The sequence below is a fragment of the Vidua macroura genome, chromosome 4 (genome assembly GCF_024509145.1).
Source record: "Vidua macroura isolate BioBank_ID:100142 chromosome 4, ASM2450914v1, whole genome shotgun sequence".
In the NCBI taxonomy this organism is placed as follows: domain Eukaryota; kingdom Metazoa; phylum Chordata; class Aves; order Passeriformes; family Viduidae; genus Vidua; species Vidua macroura.
In genome coordinates this window covers 59552410-59563444 of record NC_071574.1, presented here as the reverse complement: position 1 = coordinate 59563444, position 11035 = coordinate 59552410, and the positions used below count along the sequence as shown (strand labels likewise).

At 40.7% G+C, this 11035-nt stretch overlaps 1 long non-coding RNA gene across 1 annotated transcript; it reads right to left on the bottom strand.

Moving 5' to 3' along the window:
* Nucleotides 1-293: 293 nt before the first annotated feature.
* LOC128806672 (uncharacterized) lies at nucleotides 294-2512 on the bottom strand. The gene is made up of 2 exons (XR_008436902.1): nucleotides 2169-2512; nucleotides 294-660 (listed from the first exon to the last, which is right to left on the bottom strand). It is a non-coding gene; the product is annotated as an uncharacterized LOC128806672 (long non-coding RNA).
* Between the last annotated feature and the right edge of the window lie 8523 nt (nucleotides 2513-11035).

Below are 11035 nucleotides of genomic sequence, written 5' to 3'. Positions count from 1 at the left end.
TTAATGACTTAGTGGAAATTGTGGGTGCTTGTTCTCTTACACAGCCTCAACTTGGAGCTGGCCCCTTGAAAGCACTAGCTTGGCAGGACTGAGAGAGCAAGCAGTTTGTGTAAACCATTACTATGCAAACTCATCATTTTGGCTAACAATAAGAGACAGTGGGAGGAAAATAATTAGACTAACCATGCTGAGTGCCCTCATCAAAGGACAAAAAATCAGACCTAAAAATATGAGTGGGATTTCTTTGGGTTTTTTTTTTTTTTCAGTTATCTTCAGACTAACACAAAAAGAAGCAATGAGAAAACAAGGATTTATGTCAGACTGGAACTCCTCATTATCAACCCACTACCCTGAGATGGAAAAAAGAATTCCTGCAACTTGATTCTTCACAAGTAAACTCTGATTGCTAATTATTTGCTAAATTTCCTGCTGATGTTCCCTGAGTGTAGGCAGGCTTGATGAAAGTTTCTGATGCTTGTCTTGTCAGCAGGAGAGAAGAAAAAGTGGGCCAGTTTAGTTCAAAAAGGACCCTCACTGCTCATCGCTTACATTTTCACTGAACATGCATTGACACTTGTCTGCCACCAGTTCACAGCATCCCCTCCACCTTCCTTCATCATGGACATTTGAAGTACAGCTGCTCAGGTTCTCTAAAAATGTCTGGCAATAAAAAACTGAAAAAACCAAAAACTGATATCATGTCATTCACCTTCTACAGTCTCAAGAATAGAAGAAAACTTGTATGTCAGAAAATTATTGTAACAGGCACAGTCAGTTTTACCTGTCTATCACCTCTCTTCACACTCATCAGCCAAACAAAAAGTAATAAATTATAGCTGTCCAGTGTTATTTAATCTTTGGTATTCAGATATTTCCCAGCACACGTCTATCTGGAGAGCTGCTGAGTATTTCCAATACTTCTGGAACAATATGATGCATCTATGCTGAGAGAGGCCTGTGGTTTCAGACAGAGGTCAGTTTTTCAATGACATTGAATGATAACTGCAAAATTGCATAGGAGGAAAATTGCAGAGGAGGAGCAGGGACTGGAATCTGGTCCCTGTGCCACAGGGAGGCCTCTGTGCAAGCTAAGTACATTAGTAACCATACCTGGTCTCATTTCTTTACTGATGACTATTATTCCATGCAATGTGGAAGGGCTTTAATGGGCAGAAATTAGAAGACATTTTTTGTCCTCCTCTCATTTTATGTCAACTACCAGAATTAGGTGATGGTCTTACAGCTATCCTTTTTTTGGGGAGAAGAAGAATCAGTATTTTGGGGGTTGTATGAGTCATCAGCTAGGCAGACTTAACACCCATAAATTCATGGGCTCTGATGGAATACACCCATGACTGCTGAGGGATCTGGCAAATGTTGTTCTGCTGCTCTCCACAATCTTTGAAAAATCATGGAGAATGGGAGAACTGCCTAATTACTGGAGGAATGCCAATATTACTTCTATCTTCAAAAAGGGAAAGAAGGAAAGCCTAGGAAACAATCAGCTAGTCAGCCTCACCTCCATCCCTGCAATGATTATGGAAAAGGTCATTCTGGAGGTCATCATCGAGAATATAAAAGAAATGAAGGTCATCACGAATAGTCAGCTTGGACTCTTCAAGGGGAAATCAAGCTTAACCAATCTGACAACCTTCTGTGATGATGTGGCAGGATGGCTCGACAAAGAGAGCGTTGCACCCCAGACTTTGGGTTTAGATCAGGGTTCTAATGTGTGCTAGCAAGTTCTGTGTAGCCCCATGTATCCTCTGGGTTTTCCCCCCTGCGGTAGCCGGTTCCCGAGCTGCCTTACCATGTGGGCCCGGCTCCCATCCCCCCTGTCCCTGCCTGTGGGTCCTTCCCTGCTGTTACCCCTCCCGCAGCCGGGGCCGCCCCGGGCCCCCGGCACCACCCCTGACGTGCCCCATTGGCTCCTGCCTTCCACACCACACCCCCGCAGTCCCGGGCCCCGGCGCCGCCCCTGCCGTGCCCCTGTTGGTTCCCCCGGGCCACGCCACGCCCCGGGACCGCCCCGGGCCCCGGTGCTGTCCCCTACTGCGTCCCTATTGGCTTCCCCGCACCATGTGACACCCCCGCTCCACCCCTGATAAAAGCCTCACGCGGCCGGGGCCGCACGGCCATATTTCCCAATATAGGGAGGGGGAGCGCACCAATAAAATGTTTTCAGCTCCTGCTGCGGGGAATTTGGTCCTTTCTTCACCCCCTTTATCGAGGTCCCTCGTGCGCGGCGGTTGAAACGGCCGACCCTCTTTCCCGGAGCCCGCGGAGAGCAATGGTTTGTCCACCTAGACTTCACAAGGGTTTTGCACTGTCTCCCGTGATATCCGTGTAGGTAAACTCAGGAGATTTGGATTAGATGAATGGACAGTGAGGTGGATCAAGAGCTGGCTGAATGGCGGAGCTCAGAGGGTTGTGGTCCGCAGAGTAGGAGGCCTCTGGTCTGTGGCATTCCCTGTGAATCAATAGTGAGTCCAGTCTTATTCAATTTGTTTATCAACGACCTGGACAATGGGATAGAATGTACCCTCAGCAAGTTTTCTGGTGGTACAAACTGGGGGAGTGGCTGATACACCTGAGGGCTGTGCTGCCATTCAGTGGGACCTTGGTAGGCTGGAGTTGGGCCGAGGGAGGCTTAGTGAGGTTCAACAAGGGGAAGGAATAACCCCAAGTACCAGCACAGGCTGGTACTGGTGTACCTACTAAAGAGTAGATCTTTAGTAGATCTACTAAAGAGTAGATCTGAATAAAACCCACCATCTTTTCAATGCGAATAACACTGCATCTTCACCCTATCTGAGAAACAGATGTATACGTAGTTATACTGTCCAGGTACATTTGAAGATCAAATAGAAAATATCTGAAAGAAAGTTTGGCATCTGATCCAAGAACAGATTTTTATAATTTTTAAACATACAAACTGATTACTTGTGAGTTTGTAAGGAACTTGTTATATGAAAGCTTCTAAAAATCTTACACTACCCTAGTAATTTTTTATGTCAATAAGAGCAGTTGCAATAGTTAAAACAAGCAACAAAAATTTATAGCACTCAGGAAGTGTTGAGCTACTGTGAAATGATGATGCAGTGAATTAGTCACTTTGTTTATTATATTTTTTCTTTATGACTTTGCATTAGAGGGCCTAGCTCTATAGACACAATTTTATTCAGATCACATAATGTTCAGTGCATTAGGTTTAATAGGCCTACTTCAAATGAGATTAAAGAAGTCATATTTTTAAAAAAAGTATGCTGGAATGATTAAAAATACCTAACTTATTTTTATTTTCCTTAGCTTTTATGTCTAGAATTTCTTCTGCCATGAGAAATGGAAGAATGACTTTTTTTCCCCCTAATTAGTATAATTTTTGAGGCATTTTTTCCCCTGTGCTTTCTTTAAAAGAAACATATCATGTATTCTGACCCTTCTGAAGTATTCAGAATTTAGTCCCCTACAGTGCCATTACTTATTTTCTGGGTTATTAGATTATTACCAAGTATCATACCATGAAATAAAAATGTGTAACTCTGTTCAATATATAAACTTAATGACACTAGGGTTGAGAGAATCAGAAGTGCAGGTAAACAAATAAACAACGAAAACTTGCGACTATCCCATGTCCTCTTCGTGTGTTATGTTAAACTGCAATTTCTTGACATGCTCCTATTCCTCCTTCTGCATGAATCTCATTTATCTCTGGCCACATTTGAAACAAACACAGTTTTCACAGAATCAGAACCACATGGATGGTTTCCAATGTTTAGCTTTGCGTGAAGCAGGTGGTGCTTAAATTTATGATTAAAGAACTTTCCTCTGGAAAGATTTCTTTGAGCACTTGAAGCTAGAAAGTGCTGCAACTTTGAGGAGAGATCAAAATAATGGGAATTAGTTATTTTAGATGTTTGCTTACAAATGGAGGCTTTCTCTGTCATGTGACTGAAACCCAAGCACTAAAATTCAGACATAGTTTTTGCTTTAAAGCTGCATTCTGCAGCAAAATGCTCTAATAGAACACCTTTGACAGAAGTCTTAGGCAAAGAAAGAACATTATTGTGATCCCACTTTGTATCAGCTATTGCATTCTTGAATTCACAATTGCAAATCTGTGTAAAATATCCTGGATTAGCAGCCAGGCTCAAAAGTTACTGGGCCATTATGGAAATGACACTAGAGCCACTGCTTGAAAAAGCCTGGTTTAGTGTATCTGCATCTAAGGACTTGCAGCATGGAGACAGGGATAAGCATACACACTTGAGAAACTGTCCATAGTTTTTCAGATTCTCAGAATTCATTTGTTCTCAAGGTCAAGAAAAAGAATAAAAATGGATATATTCTCATACAAAATTAACCATACCATTTCGTGCTCTGTTGATCATTCCTGTAAAGAAAAACTTTTCTTTCTGGTGCAGCAAAACCAAAATGTTCGTGTGACAATGTGTATGCCCCTTCACACTGTCCAGAAGGTACTAAAGGGAAAATAAGGATTTCACTCACTTTTCCATCCATCTCTCTGAGGCACAGCATGGTCTTGTAGGTCTCCTAGTTCTCTATCAGTGATCACAGTCACTTTTGGGCTACCCTTAGGAGCACCTGGGGGACCACATCCACATGCTCCAACCTTTTGACCATAAGATGTGATACACCTCATCACACAATCTTTGTAAATCTCTCCATCCAAGTGTGTGGCTGAATCTCTCCTGAATTTGTAGGGTGTGTTTCTATCAGGGTAAGTATTGGTCTTACCTACCATATAAAGATTTTGTAGTCAATCCTGCAAAGAAATTGAAAGGAAGCTAATTCTTTTGCTACTACCAGAGCCTTTTAGTTTATTTCCTTTGCTGCCTGGAGGAGGTTTTGTTCCAAGCTAAGAAAGACCTCAGAGCCCATTATTTTTTCCCTCATACATTTTTCCTTCAGGGTTGATCAAAAGTTCAGCACTTAAGATGAGGAAAGCCACAGAGCTCTTGGCAGAACTGGCCCACTGCACCACAGCAAAGTGAGAGGCACAGGTTTGCTTGGTTCATTGCATACCAAGTCATGCCACATCACAACTAGAAAACTATTACTGTATCTAAGAGGAGAAAGAAATGACTTCTTAATTTGAAAATGACTTTTCTGTGTTAGGGATTTGACAGGGAGGATGAAGGACTAGAGGAGATAAAGTGTCGCTGTGCTGAAAAAAATCATTTTGTAAACATGAAATATTGATCTGGCATGTATTGTGTGAGTGCTTGCAGTATGTGTATATTGAGTTCCAAATGTTGCACATTCAGAAAAGCCAAGTTAGAAAAATGACTCACAGGCATATATACACAGAAGTACACAATATGGACTGCCTGGAAAAGCATGAAATGTTTATCTAGACAAGAAAAAAATTCTCTTCCATATTGCTGAATAAGGTTTTTGTGGCCACAAGTTTTATTGAGGAGGATTTAATGCTATCTAAAGTATCCATAATCTGCATTTTTATGGTTAATTAATATAGCTGGTCTGAAAAGAGTTTTCATTAGAATTTGTCTTTTGTTTTTCCCCTTTCCTTTTTACTTGACTTCAGTAGAAATTTCTTTTGCAGCCCTGAAAATGGGAACATTTATACTCACATATTTTTTTATATATATATTTTTATAGCTCCATATTTTAAAGTGCTGTTTCTAATTGTTGTTCTCTGGTCACTTTGCAACATCTGTAAGACTTCCCTATATTCCCAGACTGACATGAAATCGTCATAGTCTAAATGTACAGCAGGCTCAGAGAAACTTAAATACAGATGTGCCATTAAGAGCACATTGATTTTCACTTAAGAGGATTAATTCTTTGCTTTTTATAAATAATGTGGTGCAACCTGCTCAAATTTTCAGTTCTACCTGTATCTCTCACCATTATAACAAAAAAAGGTTAAGATCTCTGTTTTTTGAGGCTCTATTGTTTTTGCTTTAGTGTTTTTCTTTCTGATCATGAGGGTTAGAAAAATATTTTTACAGATACAAACATTTCAGATTCTGAGGGAATAAAATCACTCAAGAACTGAAAATTTAAGAAAACAAGTGTTGTAAGATTTATGAAGAAGCACAAAGAGATGGCACTGTGCACTTGAATACAATGCATATGTTTGGGTAAATCTTCTATTTCATTGAACAATAAAGATTTTCTAACAGACCACATTAATTTTTCATTATGTGGGTACAGTTTTGTCACCATTGTACAAACACTGATATATGTTAATGTTAGTTACATACTTTTTATATGCAAATAATGTAAGCATTAACTATGCAGTCACAATAACACCAGAATCAATAAAGCATAAAAATTTTGAAAGTGTCTTTATTAACTTCCTTAAACCTTTGCTATTTTTAATAGGTGGATACAAAGATGGAATGATGGTTATTTAGCAGTTAAGACAGAGCTTTAAAATGAAAAGAATTCCATCTCTTGCAAAAAGCCATAATCAAAGCTATAGCTATGACAGTCAAGCTAAGAGAATGTTCTGCTCATGGCTGGGGAGGAGAAGGAGTTTGGTAAAGAATGTAATCCAGTTGTCAGTGCTTCTCACCCCTTAACAAGAATTATTCTTTCCCCATGATTACATGATTTCATGATTACAAAACAAATCTCAGCATCATTCATTTAAAGGATGCAGCACAACTGTTTCACAAAGCATTATTCATTTTTTAATTCTTGAAAGAAAGGAGTGATTGTAAAAGTACTGAAGATGATAGCAGCCCCCATTCATGATGGTGAAAAGGTGATGCAGCTGGGGTTGTGATGGTTCAGGGAAAATTTGCCTCAAGGATGCAGAATATTTCTTCACATGAGATGGTAGAATGCAAGATCTGTACGAGCATGGATAATCTCTGGAAAGAGAAAACTACTATCTCTCACTGAGGAGTGTCCTGTTCTGCTGGGGATTGAGGCCACATGGACAGTTTGGTGCACGGTGGCCTCTGTACCCTTGTTCTTGTTGCTAACAGAAATGAAAGCAATTGCACCTCCCTCTGCCCGTTACCACTGCTGATGCACATCCACAAGTCAGGAGCTTCAGGCAGCTATTTCCATCCTGGAGAGAGAGCCTTTGTGCTGCTTTCCTGGAGGTGGCACATTTCCTATCCAGGCACATAGAGCATGCTTCATGCTCACTCCCTTGGGAAGATCAGGTGGAATATGACCCTAAGATACTTCCTCCCCCTGTTTTACAATTACAGTGAAGATCTGGAGTGGAGAGGCAGCAGTCAAATTATTAATTAGCACTTTGATGACTACATCTGCATTTTTAAGATTTCATTTTGATTTGCATGGGCCTGCAGAGTCAGCTGTTAAGTTGTAATTCAGCTGAGTAAAGTGTTTATTTGTAATTTTTTAGAAGAGGGAGAGAAAAGATCTAACGGAATTGGATCTTGGTCATTAGACCTAGGAAAAAATATAAGCCTAAATGCTTCATTCATTAGAGAAACAGTGGGGCCAACACTACAAAAAGAAAGGAAAAATCTTTTACAAGTAGGTAAAAAGTAATGCTCCCCAGAAGTGACAAACAGGTGAATGATGCACACTGACATTTCACACGTTCACCTTAAGGAGGAAATTGGGCCTGAAGTGCATCTTTTGGTTGCTAATTGGCTATAACTGAACAGAGCAGGGCACTTCTACCTAACTAATGTACAATATAATTTCATCATAGGTTCACAAAGGAAATGGCATTTATGATTGAAAACAGCAAACGTACTGTACACATAGTGGGTGTTTCCTACTGTAGTTGCAATATGTATGGAGCTTTATACTCTTATGCCTTCTCTTTCCAAGGCACTCGGACTCCAGATTGCCTCCCACACACTGCTGGATCCTTCTGGATGCAAAACATTCAGGTGGTGCCTGAAAGTGCTGTTCTGAAAACAAACTCCTTTGACCAATGCTGTTTAACCCATGATAGTGCTGCCTGCCCATTGCTGTCTTAAAATAGGTGTTCACAAGCATCCTTTGAGCTAATGCCTCCTTCCTATAGTCAGCTGAAACAAAATCAGAAGTGAAGACTAGAAGAACCTGCCAATTGAAAACCAAAGCAGGTTTTCCATTTACATTTGGATATGTGAAAGGCCTTCTGCATTGTCTCAAAAAAAATGTACTATTGCAATGCACATCACATGGGCAGCTATAGTTTTTTCCCTCTTATTAACAGGACAGCAAAGTTGGGAAGATCCGTGGTCAGGATCTAGGAAACTGCCATTAATTTCTGGATTCTTGGATGAAATTTATAATTACTATTCACTCCCAAATCTGATCTAAAATCTGGGGAAATGGCAAACTCCCACCTCTGAGTGGTGATGTTTAAAATAGTAAAATTAAGTCCTTCTTTGGATAAAACTGAAAAAATATGAAACTTTTCTCAGGAATCTGTCCACGTCTTCATTGCATTAGGAATTAAATCCTTTTATCAAACATTCTGTCAAGGCAATCCAGAAAGTATTGCTAAAATATACATAAAAAAAATAGAATCATAGAATCATTTAGGTTGGAAAAGACCTTTAAGATTATCAACTCCAACTGAAACAAAACACTGACAAGCCCAGCCTTAAACCACGTCCCTGAGTGCCCCACCTCCACTACCTACATGGCCTTTAGATACCTTCAAGGATGACAACTCCCCATGGCAGCTGGCAGCCTGTTCCAGATCTTGACAACATTTTTGGATGACATTTTTGCTCATACCCAGTCCAAATCTCTTCTGGCACAACTTGAGGGCATTTCTTCTCCTACCACTTGCTGACTGGGAGAAGAGACTGGCCCTTACCTGGCTACAGCTTCCTTTCAGGGAGTTGTAGAGAGCAATAAGATCTCTTCCCAGCCTTCTTTTGTCCTGGCTAAACACCCCCAGCTACCTCAGCTGCTCCTCATAGGACCTGTGCTCTAGACCCTTCCCCAGGTCTGTTGCCTTTCTCTGGACTCACTCCAGCACCTCAATGTATTTCTTGTCATGAGGCGCCCAAAATAAAACACAGGATTCAAAGTGTGGCCTCACCAGTGCCAAATACAGGGGAAAAATCACTGTATTGGTCCCACTTGCCACACTATTTCTGAAACAAACCAGGTGCCATTGGCCTTCTTGGCCACCTGGGCACAGCTGGCTCATGTTCAGCTGCTGACCAGCACCCCCAGGTCCTTTTCCACTGGGCAGCTTTCCAGCAACTCTGCCCCCAGCCTGCAATGCTGCCCAAGGGAATGGTCTGAAGTTGTAATATTAGAAAAATGTTAGAAAAACCACCAGAGGGTGTTTGGGCCCTGGAACAGGCTGCTCATGGAAGTGGTCACGGCCCCATGCCTGAGAGAGCTCAAGAAGCATTTGGTCAATGCTCTCAGGCACACAGTGTGACTTTTGGCCATCCCCTTGGGGAGGTCCAGAAGTTGGACTCAATGATTCTTGTGGGTCCCTTTTAACTCTGCTGATTCTGTGATTCTGTGATTCTGCAACCCAAGGGGAGGATGTGGCACTTGGACTTGTTGAATCTCATGGAAGTGATTTCAGCCCATTGATCCAGCTTGTGCAGATCCCTCTGCAGAGCCTTTCTTCCCTCCAGCAGATTGACACTCACACCCAACTTAGTGTCATCTAGAAATTGGCAGAAGATGCACTCAATCCCTTTGTTCAGGTCATTGATAAAGATGTTAAAAAGGACTGGTCCAAATAGTGAGCCCTGGGGGCACCAGTGATGGATGTAACTCCACCCACCACCACTCTCCGGGCCCAGACATCCAGCCTGTTTTCTACACAGCAGAGAGTTTATCTATGCAAGCCATAGGCAGCTGGTTTCTCCAGGAGAATGCTCCAGACACTCACTTCAGCTGTGGCCTTCTGTGGTCATTCTTTTACAGGATACAGAAGTTCCAGGAAAAAAAAAAAAAAAAGAATATTCTCAGGGCCCCTGATAAATTCACAGCAACCTCTCGGCCATTCCAAATAAATTCTATCTGATTTTTCACTTTTCTTCCTAATCTGGAATGGGAGAATCCCAACATCTTGCAAAAAGAGAAATTGTCTAATGCCAGACTAGAGTTACAAGGATAGCAGTATTTGTTGTAAAATGTTCAAATACTGTGGAAATAAAAATTTCTAAGAATAGAGACTGATTTGAAATGTCACCATGAATAAGCTCTTTCATTAAGAATACAAAGTTTTCACTTTAAGCATTGCAACAGGGACCTACATGGACCAGTCACGTCCTCATACTTGCATTCAGTATCACATTGCTCATTTACATTGAAATTAATAAGATTTACTCTCAAATCCTTATCTGCAGCACTGATTCCTAACAATGCATCATTTATACACTTGATTTTTCCTTACTGAACTGAGCTTAGGAATTCAAATTCTCAGATACTTGAATATACAATTCATATATGTACAGCACTTTGATGAACATCATTAAAATGCTTGTTCTTTTTAATCAATTGCTCAAAAATCAGTGTGCTTTTGAGCTGTAACACTCTGTTCCCCTTTGCTTGGGCAGATAAAACTACATGGGACACAGAGTATGTAATTATTTACATGCTTATACCAGAAATAATTTTCTAAGGAGGTTACTGTATTATGAAAGTATTTAATGAAGTATTTTCAGCTTTTGTGCAATTAATGCAAATTTATGTGATGATCTACTATTTTACCAATCACTGACTGTGTGCATTTTAATTTTTTATCCTTTCTCACCACAAAAAAAGTTGTTTTTATTATACTCTTGACTGAGTTTAATTACAGCTGCTTTGAAATTTGCAATTTGTGTTCTGTGGGAGAATCTACAATTCCAAAAAACCAAAAAGAAATTCAGAATGGAAGGGAAAACATCTCCAAATTTCCCTTGGAAAGGAAGCCTGGGTGAGGAGCAATGACTTAGATTTCTTTCCTTAGTTGACAATGACAGAGCTATCTTGACCACAGATATTTGTTCCAATGCCTTTCCTTTTTGTTTTGTCTTGCATCTGGTGCCAGCTAGTCTGTCTGAATGAGAAGGTGTTTGAGGAGGAAACCCCAGTGCTGTGA